The 18,609-nt window shown below is 36.1% G+C and overlaps 1 protein-coding gene and 1 long non-coding RNA gene across 3 annotated transcripts in view; one reads left to right on the top strand and one right to left on the bottom strand.

Moving 5' to 3' along the window:
• LOC136236553 (UBX domain-containing protein 4-like) overlaps positions 1-18,609 on the top strand; it is a 198,568-nt gene that overhangs the window by 126,405 nt on the left and 53,554 nt on the right. The window lies entirely within an intron of this gene.
• On the bottom strand, positions 13,627-14,957 carry LOC136236562 (uncharacterized). The gene is made up of 3 exons (XR_010692174.1): positions 14,860-14,957; positions 14,369-14,703; positions 13,627-14,330 (listed from the first exon to the last, which is right to left on the bottom strand). It is a non-coding gene; the product is annotated as an uncharacterized lncRNA (long non-coding RNA).

Below are 18,609 nucleotides of genomic sequence, written 5' to 3'. Positions count from 1 at the left end.
ATTATCAAAAGAAAGTTGATAGGACAAAGTAGCCGAGTTATGGCTTTTTATCCATTGTCATATGAACAAGGAAAACAAATTAAGTTGTACTTTAAAGGTATAGCATGAAGTTCTGGGTTATAGAAGGATGCAATGGATTCTGGGACTATATATACAGAACCAAAATTTAACGGTGAGTACAATGGTGTTTGTAGTTTATAGACAACATACACAGTTTTTGTGCTATGGGAGTTTGTTATATTAAATGCATGCATAAAATCTAGTTTACTGGACAATGCGTCAGTGCATGCATGTGTGTTTTTGTCCTCATTTTGTAAAAACAGCTACGGGTTAATACGATAAACATAACTAGTATATTTTAAAGAATATTAATTTAAAAATGAAGTAGGAATCCTAGCGATGAAAAAAGTAGTAAAACAAAAGGTGATGATACTACAGCATGACTCTGTGAGAAAATCCCTACATTGGCATGTTATAGCAAATATTTTGTTGAATAATAAAGTAGGGATTTTCCCACTGAGCTCTGCTGTAATACCATTCATCTCTTGTTTCACTACATGTTATCGCTTGGATCCCTACTTCATTTTAAAATTAATAGTTTGTTCAGTTTTTTATACATGTATGACTGTTCTATTAGGGTGACAGCTGTATTGGAGTATCCAAGTCAGCCTAGCAAGACTGAGGCATGGTCAGTATTCCTTATTTTTACTGTGCTATTATTACATAATTATTATATAGCTAAACTGTATGGTCATCATGTTCCAGTAAACAAATTGTAAAGAAGTGAGGTCTCTGCACTTGATTGTTATCAATCAGCCAAGATCATTAATGGGTGTGGTCTCGAACCTATCATGAAATTATAGGCATCTACTGGTTGTCCAGTATTTTTTACAGTAGCGTAAGTACTTTAAATAATTTTGTGGCACCAGCAGTGGTGAATTTATGGGGTCAAAGGTAATGCTGAGTGATAGTAAAAATTTTACTATCACGATAGTTACTCAATAAATATCACGATAGTGAATACTATCCCGATAGTTTATGAAACACTTTGCTCTTAAAGTCTTAGTTGTATACAGTAGCTATGATTTGTGGTCATATAGAAAGTTATTTTGCATGCACAGGATATTTGTTAATTAACTGCTGGTAATACCAACTGTAAAACAGTATAGAAGGGTTGTTAATACCATTTTAATGCAGATCTGAGCTTATCATAACTATCACAATAGTGATATCCCTACTATCGCGATAACGATAGTGATTTACTATGGCAATATATCGCACTATTGATACTATTACTCAGCCCTAGTCAAAGGGGGCTCTTGACCTCCCCTCCAAAAATTTTAATATACATACATGTCAACTGTGCTGTCTGTCTCATGAAAATCTCACACAGTGATGTTTATCTTTCAATTTGTACTTTAAGCTGCATAAATAGCTAACACTACTCTCTATCAGAAAAATACTGTACTCCAAAGACTCCCAACAGTCTGTCTACATGCTAGTTAAAACCCAGAATTAAAGATATTTCAGTGCTGTACAAAAGTACACAGCTACATTTGCGTATACACTGTTAAAACTGAAGTGCCAAGGTAGCACCTCAAAGTGCTAAATTTTGACTGCTCCATTCAAAAAATAGCACCTAGAGATGCTACCATAGCACTTCATTTTAAACAGTGTACGAGTGACTGTGCTCAATCAAACAAAATTTCTTTACGACAAACAGTAACTTTCCTTTGATTGTTGTCTAAACAGCTACATTATATAGATATACACCAAAATCCAATATTTAGAGCATGTCAGCATTTTCAAGGGAGTTGCATTCTACGATCCTGTCTAGCTACTACCATTGTATTTGAATGCACATAGATGTGGTCTATGCAGAACTACTGTACGGCTGTATAAACTAGTTCAACAGGAGAGTATAGTGGGAAATTCTGACCAATCAACAATTGTATACTATATAAACATCAACATCAAGGTACTCTAGTCACAAAATATACAGCATTGTGTCAGGAAAATATTCAGTAACAGTATAACTATTCTAATAAACTGCTGAAATCAGCCACACATTCAATTTCAGAGGATCTAATGTTCACTGATTGGCATGCATATAATTGGACAATAGCAACCTCCTTAGTCAAGAGTTTACTATACAGTGGCGGATATAGTTGTGTTTCTGTGGTTTTGACAGAAACCTGCTTTTAACTTTAGCTCAGTGGCAGTCTATAACTAGCTTTATTATTGTTGTAATGACAATTTGCCACAGCAAACAACTATATACTGCTGTATTTCAGCAGGAGTTCATTGAATCCTAGGAGCTCATTGAATCCTATGGACAAGGGAGCATGTAAATCCGTATACTACCAATACTACGGGCGAAATTCAAACATGGCATCAAGTGTTACTATGTATATATTTGGTTACATCATTCTTACATGCAACAGGGATACACTATGTTGATAGTAAGATCGTCGAGTCGAAGGTAGAGCTTGGAATAGTCAAATGGAATAATTTTGTGTGATTTCATGTGATTAGTGACTGTAAAAAGACTGTCCAGGTAAGCCTGTGCTACTATTCCTCCGTCGAGCCATTGAACTTCGTTTCCATAGCTTCAATTCGTGGCAACGGAAACACAACGTACTCGAGCATGTACCTCTGCATAATATCCTAATCAGGAAATTTTAAAAGTTACTTATTATAGTACACGGCAGCCATGTTTGAATTTCACTTTTTATGGAGTTACATACTCCCTTGTCCATAGGATTCAATGCGCTCCTGATTTCAGTGGCATGCATGCAATTGCACTTAACTACCATGATTTATAGTTATTAAACTCTCAGACCATCAAAATCACTTTACTTTCCATTTTCTACTGCATAAAAAATTATTGAGATACTCTAATAGAGCAGTCAAGAAACCACTCTAATAGAGCAATCAAAGCTACAGCTTAGTCACAATGTTAGCCCTACAACTATAGTATCTACAGTTAAAGCATTGGAAAAAGTAATGTCCTCAGATGCCTTATTAAATTTTTTCAGAAACCTCCCTTTTAAAAATCTTGATCCTACACTGCTATAAGTATCAAGAGTATCAAGATACCCTAATACACCCCTAACACAACACGTCAAATAAAAACTGTGCTGATATGCTGAAATTGCTCTCAGATTGCATCTCAGAAGGTTTATTCCTGGGGCGTGTCCTAAGACCATCCTAAGTTGGCATGCTTTGCATGCTAGTATGGCTTCCCTGTAGTGTCATTTCATTTTAATCCCCTCTTTCCAAAAGTCTGGATCCACCCCTGATGTCTAAATATGCTGCTCAAGGAAAGTGTTCATACAGAAAATAACACCTGGATATGGTTTCTTTGCATGGAGATGACAACCAGCCTGATTGAGGATAAAAGGAAATACAGGACGCAAGGGCAAGCACTCGTCAGAAACACAAAAGGCACATCCCACTGATGAGTTTGCTATTATGGCATAAAATGGTGGCCGTATGCTGCTCCGTTTGGCCTTCATCCTTGCAACTGTGGTCAGGTAAGCAGGTAGACAAAATTCAAGTTTGGGTGATTTAAAAAAATTATATACCCAGTTGTCTATAAGTTTTTTCTCGCTTTTAATCCTGTAATTGATTAGTGTTGCCACAATAAATCGATACATCGACAGTATCAACATAACAAGGTAGTGATATGATATAGCCAATCAGCTATATCCATGGTTGCATGATATTGGCACTGCTTAGTATAATGATGTGGTGGAAGCCAGATATATGATATTTGGCATTTAATTAAGTTATGTGTTGATGGTGTAGTGTGGTAAACAAGCCAACCCCAAAGTAAACTGGGAGGTTTTAAGGTTTCTATGTAGTGCCAGCCACTTGTCTCCCCGGTAAAGCAGTAGTAAAATGCATTTAAAATCTGATGAACAAGAGAAGCTTCTGCTTGTGGTATAAATCCAACTTAAATATAAACTTACAATGAAGAGTGTGTATATGTTTGTCTTGCAAATGTTACAGTTAGTTCTATATTGTGATATATGTTCATATCGTGACATAAACCTTGGTGATATATAGAGCTGGGCGATATACCGTATTATTAGTAATCTGTGATACTTAAGTCATACCAGTTTTGACACTGCTTGTTTTTTAAATACTGCCATACCATCAGGGCACCCTGTGGGCTTGTTTCATCCCATATTTAGAAGGGAACCAGACATGCGACAATGTTTGTAGGCAGGTGTTGATGTAGTCAGTTAACCAAACTGTGTAAACAAGTTTGTTTGTGGTAATTTGTACCTGAGGTTTGCTGAGCCTCCATGGGTATTTGGTGCTTTTGTTGAGGTAAATGGCAGTTCCTTTAATATCAATGGCTTTTACATTAATACCATGATATTAGTAATACCGTGATACTTTTATGGAAGCTATATCATTTGCTATTTTTCAATACCACCCAGCACTAGTGATATGTGATATAGAGTTTTTCTATATCGTGGTAGCATTATACTTGATGTTATACCATAAAAGTGATTTTCATCATGTAAGATGTTTCTAGGATAACTTATAAAAGCAGCATTTTGGGCAGCAAGTGACTCATTTTAAGGGGGATCCTTACTTAAACAGTGCTACTATACTGTTTAAGACACTGTGCAATAATTAAGCCACATTTTAGCAAACAAGGTTGGGTACAGTAGTTTGTTTCTTGTAGCCATTTAAAGTTCACACAGTTCCGATGTAACATTAACAAGACATCAGAGTCACTAATATTGGTTTGGCCTATCTCGCAAGGCTGTGTAGTACATACACTGTACATATTTTATGCTATTGAAATGGATGTAGAGGTAGGCAATTAAGTATGGAACCTATTTGCAACCCTAGCTGGTGCTAAACTCATCACCCCAAACCCTCCACTCCATATGTAAGTACAGCAACATTCATGAAAAGGACTACCATATTTACTTGATTTGTACTGCACGCTTGAATAGTACCGCAGTGTGGTAAGTTCGAAGCATTTCATTCTTGTTTTTGAAAATTAATTTAATTGTACTACCCTCAAATAGTACCACACCATACTTTTATAAAATACTTATTACTAGTGCTCACACACCTATAGTATTCATCTTCATCTCAATTTAAGGAAGGTATTGTCCTGGTTAACTGTAACGGCTCTCACATAATCAAAATCCTGGACATTAGTTAGTAAATTGACCACACAACACAATAGTTGTGTTATAAGGACTTGAGTGAAAGAAAGGTCTTGTATAGAAGAAGCAAGTAGCAACATGGCGTTATTCGAAAGGTTTCATCATCAAAAATAATAGAACACTGGTGACACAAATGGATGATATCCGCGATAACGTTTTCTGACGTCACAAAACAAAATGGCCGTGCTTGTGTGGCGACTTTGTACAGGGAGGTATTGGGTGAGATAGTGATTCTCTGTGATAGCATTTATAAATGCGAAAAAGGGCGAAAGGACAAAAGTGAGGCATATAGTATATAATGCAATACAAATAAGCCTAGTTGTGTCCGAATTTAAAATTTTCAGTCTGCTTTCTTTGTTGGAACACGTTTTGCATCGTCACGGTACATGTACTACTTCTTACCTTTATTATCTTGTGGTTCCAAGTGCAGAAAACTACAGACAACATTCATTTCGAATACTGCGTGCTAAAATCTCTGAAGCCCCCACACTAACACGGCCATTTTGTCAATTATGACATCAAATTTCGTCATTGTGGATATCGTCCACTGAGTAAATACAGGTACCGTAATTCGCCTTATTTTGTGCAAAAAATTTCATGGTTTGATCTTATATAAAAATGTTCGCATAAGAAATTTTCGTACAAGTTTTGCATATGAACAACAACAAAAAAGCAAAATATGGTATATAAATGGTGGGAAATTGTAAAGGCTGCTTCTTTGACAAGCAAATATTTCAAAAAGCCATAAACAACTCCAACTTCTCACTCATGTGTAGCCGCCAAGGTTGGCAAGCTATTACCATTTTATAATGTAAAATAATGTTTACAATGTGCTTAGCTTGTGCCATTACTCAGCACATCCAAAATAATCAGAAGCCCAAAAGTACCACAACTAATGGGATAAATTGGTTTTTGGCAATATATTTTAAATGTATTGGTAAAATGTGGCTGTGCCTTCTACACAAGCGCGCACACACACACACACACACACACACACACACACACACACACACACACACACACACACACACACACACACACACACACACACACATGCACATACACACACACAATTGCACACATACACGCACGCACACACACCCACATACATATGGACACCCACGCACACACACGTGCACACGCACGCATACACACACACATACACAACCACACGCATAAACGCACACAATCACATACACATGCACACCCACACACCCACACACATGCACACGCACGCACGCACGCACACACACACACACACATGCACACACACGCGTGCACACACACACATACACACAACACCAACAACAAACACACACATGTGCGCACACTTACACAACTTCACATACACACACACGCGCGCGTGCACATGTATACGCATGCAAGCACACACACGCACACACACGCACATGCATTCACACATACATGCACACAAAACACAACAAAATGCACATACCAACAGTATATGGCAAGACCTAAACTGCTCAACTCTATGAAAATCAATCAACTGACTAAATTTATTTAATCAGTAAAATATGTTCCAGAACAGTATTTTAGAAAACTGTATAGTGTTATGTATGCGTCACTAAATGATTTACACAAAGTGCCTCATGCACAATCCCACAATCATTGCCAATGCTGTGTAACAGAGACAATAAGAGAATTTGCAAACCACAAAATACATGGAGAATAATTAAATACAAGAACAAGAAAGCTTGAAATTTTACTAATCAATAACAGTATGTACCATGAAGCCATGTATAATACAAAGGCAAAATTCTAGGTACACATCTTGCTGGTCATGGTACATTCAAACAAACCATAACAGGCTATGTGGTACATTGTAAATGTAGTGATGTCACTGGCTTCTGGCCAAAGTCAATTATGATAATTAATTAATACTCATGTTAAGGTTATCACAACTAACACTTTCACCACAGAAAACACTCAGATGAAACTGTTTGTCATACTTGCAATACTATGATGCCATGAATTAGTTTGAGGATGCTACAACTTATTCAAAAGTATTATGGCTTATTTTCAATAACGGATCACATCCACATTAGAGAGATAACACAAAATAACCACTCTACAATGAAGTACTGTATACTCTTCCAGGCCTTCAGTAAACTCTGTAAAGACTCTATAAACAATATAATAGCCTTAAAACACTTGTAAACTTGCTTAACTTTTGTATGATACATATCTACATTCACGTCCATTCATATTAACAAACATATCTACAATACTACCTTTGCAGGGCACACAATGGCAATGGATAATAACATATTTAAAAACAGTTCAGTCAAACTTCCTATTAATATCTTTTAAAATTGCTGCAAAAGATAATCCTGCTTCACGTACAAGCCTACATGACTAAATGTAGTACAGCAACACTGATAAGTTAGTAGAGGCCAGTATTTGATTTAGAAAGCTTTCAGATTTGAATCACAAAATATAGATAAAGAAATTTACTAAGGTATCGTAGGATTGTTTACTTTGTGTGCATCCTATTTAATGTTCACATTCCTCTATGGAGAGTCCTACAGAGTTGCCACAAAGTAACAAGAGCACAATGGCTGTAGAACAATATAAACATTAGTAAAATTTACATTCTACGTATATTGCATGTTTTCAACTACTCAATCTTATTGCATAATGTATGGTCTTACGTCATCCACAGCATGAATATCAGCTTCTCTTTCTATCATCATCTTCACTACATCCTCACTACAGGATCCCGCAGCAAAGTGTAGAGGCGTGTTGCCATCCTGTGGGAGACACAACACTATATGGCTTCACAGATTCACTAAATAATGACAACTAGAGTAAACATGTAAACAAACAATTAGATCATGTGATCCCGTTATGGATTATGTGATCATTCAAACACAATATTCCAGTAGGTTTTGTATTAATAACAAATACAGGACAACCTACTATTGTAGTGTTAGGTGATACATGTAACACCTCGTAGGACAATATGTACTGAATTGTACAATACTCATTGGAAGAACATAACAAAACACTAACAATGTACAGTGTAGTAGTTAATTCAATCTTATAACCACAATGTGGTAACCTTTACATTACTGGAAAGATATACTGTACTACTCACTATTAACACGTGTGATCAGTTACTGTAGCTCTGAATACCTAGTTTTATGAAAAGATGACATGTTTTTTGGGACAATATGCTTTGTTCTAGGTACAAAGTAGAAGCTATAACGTACATTAGCTATTGCAAAAAATTAAAGAATGCTATCATGGATATCAGCACAAGTTTGTAATGAAATATTGCCTAGGTTTCACTATATAAAACAGCAATATATTAGTTCCACTATATAGAGTACGCTGTACATTGCACCAGAGCCTCAGATATCTGCCATTTTCCAACCATTTCTGGCTAATGTCTGAACAAATTTAGAAAGTTATTCTACAATATTACTGAGTATGTCTGACCACATAACAGGATTTGTCAGATCATTTTCAAAACATAATTTTAGGCCCAATCATGTAGAGGTGCACCAATATCAATATTGGTATTGGTATCGGTGAAAAGTTGACTTTTTAGCAGATATGAGCAGATATTACACATAAGTACTATAATTGTCCAGAGTATGCTATAGTTGATTTGGTAGCACAATGGTTAAAGCATGGGGCTCAAGTAGTAGAGGTTTTCATGATGTCCAGGGTTCACATCCTGAGTTGGGCACACTTTATTTCTTCCTTTTTTGCACACCTTTTCATCATCACCTTTTCACAATTCTTTGTTTTTTAGGTTTTAGTGACCACCTTTTAAGCTTTTTGCCACATTTTAAAACATTTATTGTAGTGTCCATACTCAAAACCTTTTATTTTCAGATATATTGGTATCGATATCAGAATCGGTAGTTTTGTAGCCAATATATCAGTTATCAGTATATTGGAAAATTTCCATATCGGTGCACCTCTACAATCATGTACACACAATATACTACCAGACTACGTACATACATGTACAGTACACACATACTGTATATTTAAGTGACAATAGTACACACAACTTTTTGTCAATAAGCAATAATTAGAGGTGTGTCACCATCCTGTAGGAGATAATACACTATATGGCTTCACGCTTACAGCTATTGTAAGCAGGTCTGATCATGTGATCACATAATGAATCATGTGATCACATTTCAATACACTTGTGTGGAGAACAAATACACATTGACAAGCTATTGTGACAATAGTTATCTACCTCATACAGTTGTATGCACCTACATGTACTTAGGACACCACTTTATAATATTTATTGGAGTAAAGTACTAACAATGTATACCACTTAAACTCTCAGTTACACAATTACAATTTGATTGCTCTTTACACTTCGTTGTATTAATTATTGTAAGATCAGTTACTGTAACAACATAGTACTGTTTAAGTAGGCATTGCATCAAAAGTGATGCATGCCGTCAAACGAGCCGCCTTTAAAAATCATCTTTGAGACGTTTTACGTGATGAAATCCACCTTTACGGAACAATGCTAATCTATCTAACATGAAATGCAGTATTGAAAACAAGAAAACACTTTCAGGCAGCTGGATATAGAATTTTTAAATAAATCACCAAAACTCAAAATTTGGTCCACCTCACTCACTGACCATGACCGCAAGCCTACAGATCAACCAAAGCAGAGCACGGTCACCATTTTATGCCACAATAGCAAACTCGCTGGTGGGATGTGCCTGTTGGGGTTCCAATCAGTGTGCTCCATCTGCGCCTTGTCTTTCCTTTTATCTTCAATAAGGTTGGCTGTCTTCTCCTTCATGCATCGAAACCATATCAAGGCATTAATTTTCCATATCAACACTAATCTTTCCCTGAGTAGCATATTTAGATGCCACAAAATATTGTTTCAGAAGGTGCTTACGTTGCTGAAAGAGGTACTGGATACCCATTTGTAAACTAAATGTAGTCTAGTGTTGTACGTTAAGGCTGCTGATACAACAACTAAGTTGTGACTTTGACTTTTGCTGATTCCTGGACTGTGATTGACAAAAATATTCGACAGTTTGTTCCTTCGAACACACTGACTCAGCCACTTGCCGGACGAGATCTGTAAGTGATTGGCTACTAAATACTCGAGTAGATAGTTTGGCTGACGAGAAGAGTTTAGTACTCCATCCTGGAAAAAGGGCCTGTTCGTTCAAACAACTTCCGGCCCGGGTGAATAGAACGACCATCCTTCAGACTGAAGGCCTACTCTGATTCTATACTAGCTACTCATACCGAGACAGGTTATAGATCTGAGCGCCACTGCTACTACAATCAGAGGTAAGTTATGCACAGTACTACAGACCTATGCACTTCCAAATTTGGCACAGCATGTACTTTAATCAGCCGTTCAGGAACTTGATATATAGCAATAGAGACCATCTCCATAGTAACAAAAATAGGCACCATAATTTCTTGATTACTATTCCATAAGTTAGCCATATTGTTGTGCAACACTATCGAGCATTGTATGGTGAAATTTTGATCCACCATGCAGGTTAGCCTGTTTGCAAGTACACAAAAACTTAGGAATTTTCAACTAGAGTAGGGACCATAGCACGTCGATAAAAAAGTATTGAAACAAGCTGGAGTAGTGCACAATATTGAATCACTAAGAAGTGTTATATGGACTGATATTTAGCAGATGAAGTTCAATGTCAAAAAGTGCTGCATCCTATGAGTATCTATTCTACACTCTAGTTTTATAGTTTTACAAAAAGATGACACATTTCTTGGGGCAATACAGGGTATTAATTAGAGTTATAACATACATTAGCTATTGCAAAAATAAAAGAATACTTTCCATAGACAACATTATTTGCTTGCATCTAATCATTCCCTAGGTTTCATGTTTAGATGAAACAGCAATATGTTAGTTCCAGTAGAAAATTCCGTTAAATAAACTATTTTTAAAATTCCGTAGTAACTTGATGAAAGCATTTCGGGTCAATCTAAAAGCTGTTTTGGGCTTAGTTTTACCCAACCCAATACTGCCTCATCATCGTCAGGGAAAATTGAAGCTGTTTTTGGGTGATATTTTTCCGTGGGCCATGCCTACTCCTTTGTGGTCCCTACTATACAGTTACTATCGTACTGTATGATACATGTACAGTACACACATACTGTATATTGTTTAGTATTTTAGTGATTACAATAAACATCACAATAGTAAATACAACATTTTGTCACTAAACGTTGATATGTACCTACTTAAGTGAGGCCATATACACTACATCTCATCACATAACTCTCACTTTATCTGCAGCATTAATGTTGTCTGTTCTCATCTTTACTACATCCTCCCTACCCAAAAGCTCAATAATTTGCTTTTGTTAAATGTGCCAAGTATGTAACAATTGAGAAGTTTTCACCACACATTCTATTAAAACCAAATAAGAAGAGGTCCAGGCAAGGATTAACATATTGTGATTAACTCTGAAACAACTAGTCTTAATCACCTGTATGTACTTCAAAGGATCAAGAATGTTGGATTTAATTTTAAAGGTGTTGTAGATCACCAATGGTTGATACTGCTATATGCCACGTATATTAAATTCAATGCAATTATTATCTTACTTTCCAGAGTATTCACCATACAAATAATACACAGTCTATAGCTTTTGTGATGCTCAAAGTGTAGGCTTATATGGGCTAAGATGTGAACATAAGGCCTCAAAATCAGCAAAAATGAGTTTTACAGGATAGGTCTTCACCCATCCCACTGAGCTGCATGCAGCAATTACCATGTTGGTCAGACCTCCATCAAACAACTTCTAAGGCTTGCCACTGCTATGGATTCTGGAAAAGTAGCCACCTTAACCAGGACACTTAACTTTGGATGTAATTACATACATTTATGTTTGTGGTGTAACAAGCAATAAGAGCAGCTTTTTCAGATCTGGTCACATGATCACTCCAGTACTGATATGTATGTTTGCACAATTCACACTATACTTGGCTATGATTCACAGTTTTGCACTAACCACAATTACTTTATGACACAACAATGTTCAAAGGTAGTCATAATTTATCACTTTACTTAACATACAAACAATACTATGAGCTCAACAACAAAACACACTAACGTCAGTCATTCTTCATTTATTAATTACATTCCCACTAGGACAAGGACATTGGAACCAGGGAGACCATGGCTCCCATACTATTTTCAAAAGTATGTTTTGGCCCCCACACTTTTGGGGCCAAGTAGCCAAGGTTGAAAAAATCAGCCAAAGCATATATATGCAGAAATACACATACGAGCCTCCATTCCATATGAGAAGACATACAATCATCATACAGCACAGTCCACCACAACTGTTAAGCCATTCACTAGGTGTATTAAACCCAAAAGTGCTTGCTATTTTATTTGTGTTCATAGTCTTTGCACATAATATCTGTTGACCATGCAGTGAGAAGTTTAAACAGTGGAAAGAGTTCCACAATTATGATGGCAAACATTTAGCTCAAATTGAAGGTGGCAACAGATCAAAGGGGGCAGTCTCACTGTAGTGCACTGTATGCACAAGTGCACGGGAGCTGCTGACAACTGGCAATTAAACCAGAAAGTGTGAAGACTTTGGTGAAAATTTATCAATTAATCTAAACAGAGACACCAGACATACAAAAAATAAAGGTTTCCTACTGTGAATGTAGTGTGGTATTCACATGATCTTTGGAATGCCTGCTGGAACAGACATCCCATTTCCTTCAACGTACGATGTATCACATTGCGGATAACAACTTGTGATATTGTAATCCTTGTAGTGTGAAGTACATAAAGAGAAGACCTTCACATGACCATGATTTCTCATGTTATATATGCATACATTGAACACATGCAGTAGGTGTAGAGGAGTATAGCAGCCATTAGTAGTGAAGGGATGTAGCTATGGAGTGTAGATGTAGGGTTACTAGCTAGCACACTTCACAACACCTTTATATAAACACATGTATGAAGAGCCCTATCAATGGGACCCTGTATGACTGTATGGGTGTTGATCAGTTTGTGGTTAATTGTATCTTTGGCAGTCACGCACTGAAAATTGTTCCTATGTCCTAACTACTAGGACCTACAAGAAGGCTATTTTGTGTAGTGAGAATCTTGACATTAAAACTTTATTAAATACAGAAATACAGTAAATATCATACAAGTGACTACTACACAAGTCCGAGGCAAAAAAAAAACACATGGGTAATGATGGGTTATAATTAAGTACATGTACAATGTATGTGGCCTGAGTACACTGACTATAAACACTGTTAAAACTGATGTGATACAGAATCACCTAAAAGTCATACATGGTATTGTGTCGTGTCCACCGTCCCACATCGTGTGTACATTGACAGGTAGATAGAAAACACAGTTTTTAAGTATGAATATGTCCCAGTCAAAACAGCACCTCTAAGTGCATGCTACCATGGCACTTTTGTTTTATGGTGTATTTGTGAATCATATAGCCAAATAGTGATGTATGTACAGTAGCGGACAAAAAAAATTTCCCCGTTCTGTTTGCGTTTTATGTTTTTGGTGAGGCGTTTCTGTTTTGTAGCATTTCCGTTTTGTTAGTGTTTTTAATTATTGCTGAGAATGAGTGTTTCATTTGCAGAGGAAGTGGAGTGAATCAAGTTGCTAATAAGTAAGTGAACACTAAGTAATGCTAATACACTAATGTATGTGTACTGCATGTCTTTCTTTACGTACAACACTACTGCTTACTGTTACAAGAGGCGAAGCTCCTGAAAGTAGCTGACTGCGACAAACGATGAAGAAGACTTATAATCAACTGTTGTATTGTTTATTAAATCACATTTGTGTATAGCAACAAGTATTCAAGCAAATTTTGCCTAAAATACTAGCACCTGCACTATTACACTTTCTCCCCAATTAATGCTCGTTACCTATTTATCTGTACAGATTTAAGGAAATTTGGTTACTTAATTAACAGTGTTCCATCGATAAAAGTGAGTTAAAGTATATAGAAATATATCATACATTAAAATATAAGTTTTAGAAAAGGAGACATTAGTAGAACTAGCAGAATCCTGGCTGGTTTTGCTTTCTGGCACGTGGTAGCTTAATTCACAGCAATAAACCTGTGATCAATAAATAATTGTTTAACAATTGTACTAACTTTCTGTAGGCGATATCACAGTTCTGTTGTTCCGCTTAGTGTTATATTGGCTTGTTTAAAGCTGATGCGAATGTTTAACTGCCAGCTAGCTTCCATCCCAGATTCCTCGGAGCATCACAGCAACGATTTTGCTGGCCAATGGTGCACAGTATTATTCATCGTCTCAAATAACTTTGCAATGGCTTGTACAACTGTTTGCAAATTTCAGAAACATTTTGAAAATGGTAAGGCTGATGCTAGCACTTTTATTCTGTTCTGAAAGCGATTTCTTAGCCTTCCATCGCACACAAAAGAAACGCCAACGGAACAGGAACTTCTTTTGTCTGCTACTGTAGCTACAACACAAAATAACCAGGTAAGTATTCTGAAAGTTACTAAACAATGTTAAGCTGATCACAACTAAACCACAACAAGTAACAAATGTTTAGTGACTACATGTTGATACAAAAGTGACTACATGCACTTCATTAATATACATGTACGTAGCTCACTTGATTCGCAACATCAACGTTGGCTCCTTTCTCTATCATCATCTTCACTACATCATCATTACAGTTCTCTGTAGCAAATATTAGAGGTGTGTTGCCATACTGTGGGAGATACAACACTATATGGCTTCATAGTTACAACTACTAGTGTGAACATATAACAAACAATTGGATCAAGTGATTGTAAAAATAATATACCATCACTTAAAAGCAATTTCAGTAGGTTTATTTGTATGGAGACCAGATATACATAAGACAACAAGATATTGATAATAGTAACTGATGAATATTTTAATGTTAGTGCAATACAGTGGGATCTACGAGACCAGGTGTAATATTCTGCAATAACAAGAAATATAGATTTGATGAAATACTTCACTGCAAATATTGTTACCAATTACAAAACATGAGAACCTAGTCTGCTTCTCTCTACTTGCACAATAAAATTCTCTTTCCAAATAGCAAGTGTTAAGTAATACACTGCATGAACGAGTGACAAACTTAGTTACCACCCAGTATGTCCCACTGGGTTAAGTAAATTGTAAATTGTTTCAGGTATATACACCACATGTATGTATGTTGTAATACTTTTATCTGTAACATTTGACATACGTAGCTCAAATTGTACACTTTCACAATTTTATAGCCAAAACAGATTTATGGCTCTTTTAAAATGATATGGATCAACTCTAACATTGGAGTCTTTAGTAGAATTCGACAATGGTAGGAATATAAGTTATTGTTAACTACTACTGCACAGTACGACACATAAAACACTCTAATAGAACATACACCAATTGTGAACACAACTCTTTGAAGACAAGTACTGTATGTGCACACTTGTATATCACTCCATCCATAAAAATTGACCTTATGCAAACAGAATGTTGTAACTCTTTAATCCTAAAATTATTATGATGCACACGAAATATATTTTAGCCATTATGAAATGGAGATTCCACTGGTATAGTAGCCAGTTATGTTACGTACATACAGTGGACCCTTGATTATCCAAATCCCGACACATCTCAGTCAATGGTAAGAGTACACCTGTATTCAGATAAGTGAATTGTTTGGATAACTAAAGCCCATACATATATGATAATAGAGCTCTGTTATACTCTAATAGAACATACACCTGTACTCAAAATACTCTAATAGAACAGTCATTTCCAATTTTGGATAAACAAGGGTTGAATTACATGGGTCTACTGTAATACCAACATTGGCATCACAACTATACATTTACTATAGAAAAACATATTAAATTCAGTACCACAATAAGCTATATCAAATTTACCACTGAACAGTGATTATGTTGTATTCAGGATCACATGGTTTGATTAAACATATCAAAATGGATAAGGTGTGAGCTGGTACAACCAAATTATGACCATGTTATGTGTTATTAGTACAAATACAATACAAATATTAGGCCATGCATACCAATATACACCACATGTAACATACCTCAGTCTCAACATTGATGTCAGCTCCAAGCTCCATCAGAAGTTTTACTGTTTCATTTTGTTCATTGGCTGCAGCATAGTGCAGTGGTCTCCAACCATCCTGTAGAACAACAGTAGTATAATTGCATCACATCTTAACATGATCACAAACAATTAATGTACTTATGTATACATGTTTATTGTATAGTACAGGTCTGGTAAATAAATGTGTGATTAAATTCAGTCCACAAACTATTTGTTCATGGAACACATGATTACAACAGCTCTCCACTTGTCAATGCTATTTTCCACCTGTGGTACAGTGCACAAAAAGGTAATGAAATTATCACGAGGGTTCACGAATGTTCATGACGTCTGTTAGATTGCCAACAGATTTTGTAAAGTTTGCAATCGGTATGCAAAAGGATCATGAAAGGTTTACATACAAAGTATTCGGAACCTTACTCAGTACACTAATAACTCCCTGACAGCTCATTCTCACCATTCACATTCACAATACTATTCTCACTGCAATATCATCTCACACATATCCAGTTAACACAATCAGTACAGGGACACATCTGGGGAGGGAGTCAACCCTTGTACTGTATGTAACACATTCACACCTTCACACAATGTGTATACTACACATTGTAATGTACACTGATGTACAATACAGTGCTCCCTCTGTTATCCAACTGATTGGGCCCTAAGGGTGTTCGGATGATAGAATCGCATTCATTTATATACAGAACCCTGTACAATACTTTAATAGAACACACAATTAAGACAAAATACTCTAATAGAACAGTCACCTCTATTGTTCAGAAAATCGAAAATTCAGATAATCAATGGCCGGATAATCGAGGGACTACTGTACACTGAAATGTATATGGGGAATAGTATTTTTTCCAATACAGTTAGTAACCATTGCCACAGGGTTAACCCATATAGAAATCACTTCAGTTCTCATTTGAGACCAGATTTGCAAAAACCTGACACAATAGCGCAAGCCTAAATTTCCAGTGTAAAGCATTGAAAATAATTGGTGAATATATGCGTATTATTGCAAAAAAATTGTAAATTTTTTGAACGTCTCTTTCTTAGTGAAGGATGAGACTAACAATAAAAACCTGTATCATCTTATTTGCCTACTCAAGAGGAGTTATAAAATCTTTGTTTCGTTGCAGTAGGCCCAAGGATATGCAAGTTATGAGCATTTGTTTACGTGACGTTGAAACAAACGTATTTTCTTCAAGAATTTCACCTTTGTATCTAGTGAAGAAAAGTGATAAAAGGACAAACTTATCCAGTAAATGATTCCTCTATCTGTGGCGAACATGATGGTGGAAATTTCAGCCCAGTACATCCATCCTTTTGCAAGTTACAACCGTTTTACTAAGCGCCTGTAATTTATTTTCCCAATACTGTACAAATTGATTTTTCTGTTGTTGCTACTTTGTAGGGCTGTAACTCCGAAAGTTATTGGCATATGAGGCTGAAACTTTGGAGAATACACCTGGCTAAATAGATTATAAATATTTAATAAACAGGAATTTGAAAAATGCACTATTGATCGGGTTTCGTAGATCCGGTCACATTTTGTCATGAATAAATGGGACTGGCTGTGTGTATGGCTATAAATGTGTGTATGGCTATAAACACAATTTGAATGTTATAGTGAAATAATTACATAATGTACAGCCTTGTGTAAAAGCTAATTTGAGAAAGTATAGAAGTTTCTAACATGAATTGCACAAAAATAGAGATTCTACACAGGAATCTGACAATAACAGCAGAGCCTGTTTTAGAGGCCACCTGCGTAAAGATGCCACCTCTCCAAAAAAGGCCAACTTCAAATTACCTGGTGAAACATATATGCACTAATACACCTTCTAATGCAGCCACCTGCCAATTAAGACCAAAAAATTTGGTCCCAAAATGACCAGCTCAGACAAGTTCTACTCTACAAACCACTATGAAACATTAACAACATGTTTAGTTGCATATAAATAAGTAACAAAACTTAACACATTAAAATTGTCATGCTAAAATGTCATTGAACTATGATCATGTACATGATATCATACATGTAATTGTATCCAACATTGTGAAAGATTGATGGATGTGAGTGAAAGATAGATGGATGTGAGTGTAACGAAACAGTGATCATGCTACACAAATGTTATTGTAACAACAAATCAGTGTCTACACTATCGTACACATGTACAGTGTATTGTGGAGTATAATTTGATCTAGTCCCCAATTATCGGCAGGTACTAATTGTCGGCACTTGTTAAATACA

The sequence above is a fragment of the Dysidea avara genome, chromosome 10, assembly GCF_963678975.1.
Source record: "Dysidea avara chromosome 10, odDysAvar1.4, whole genome shotgun sequence".
In the NCBI taxonomy this organism is placed as follows: Eukaryota; Metazoa; Porifera; class Demospongiae; order Dictyoceratida; family Dysideidae; genus Dysidea; species Dysidea avara.
The sequence above is the reverse complement of the archived record's forward strand: the minus strand, read 5'-3'. Positions and strand labels throughout refer to the sequence as shown.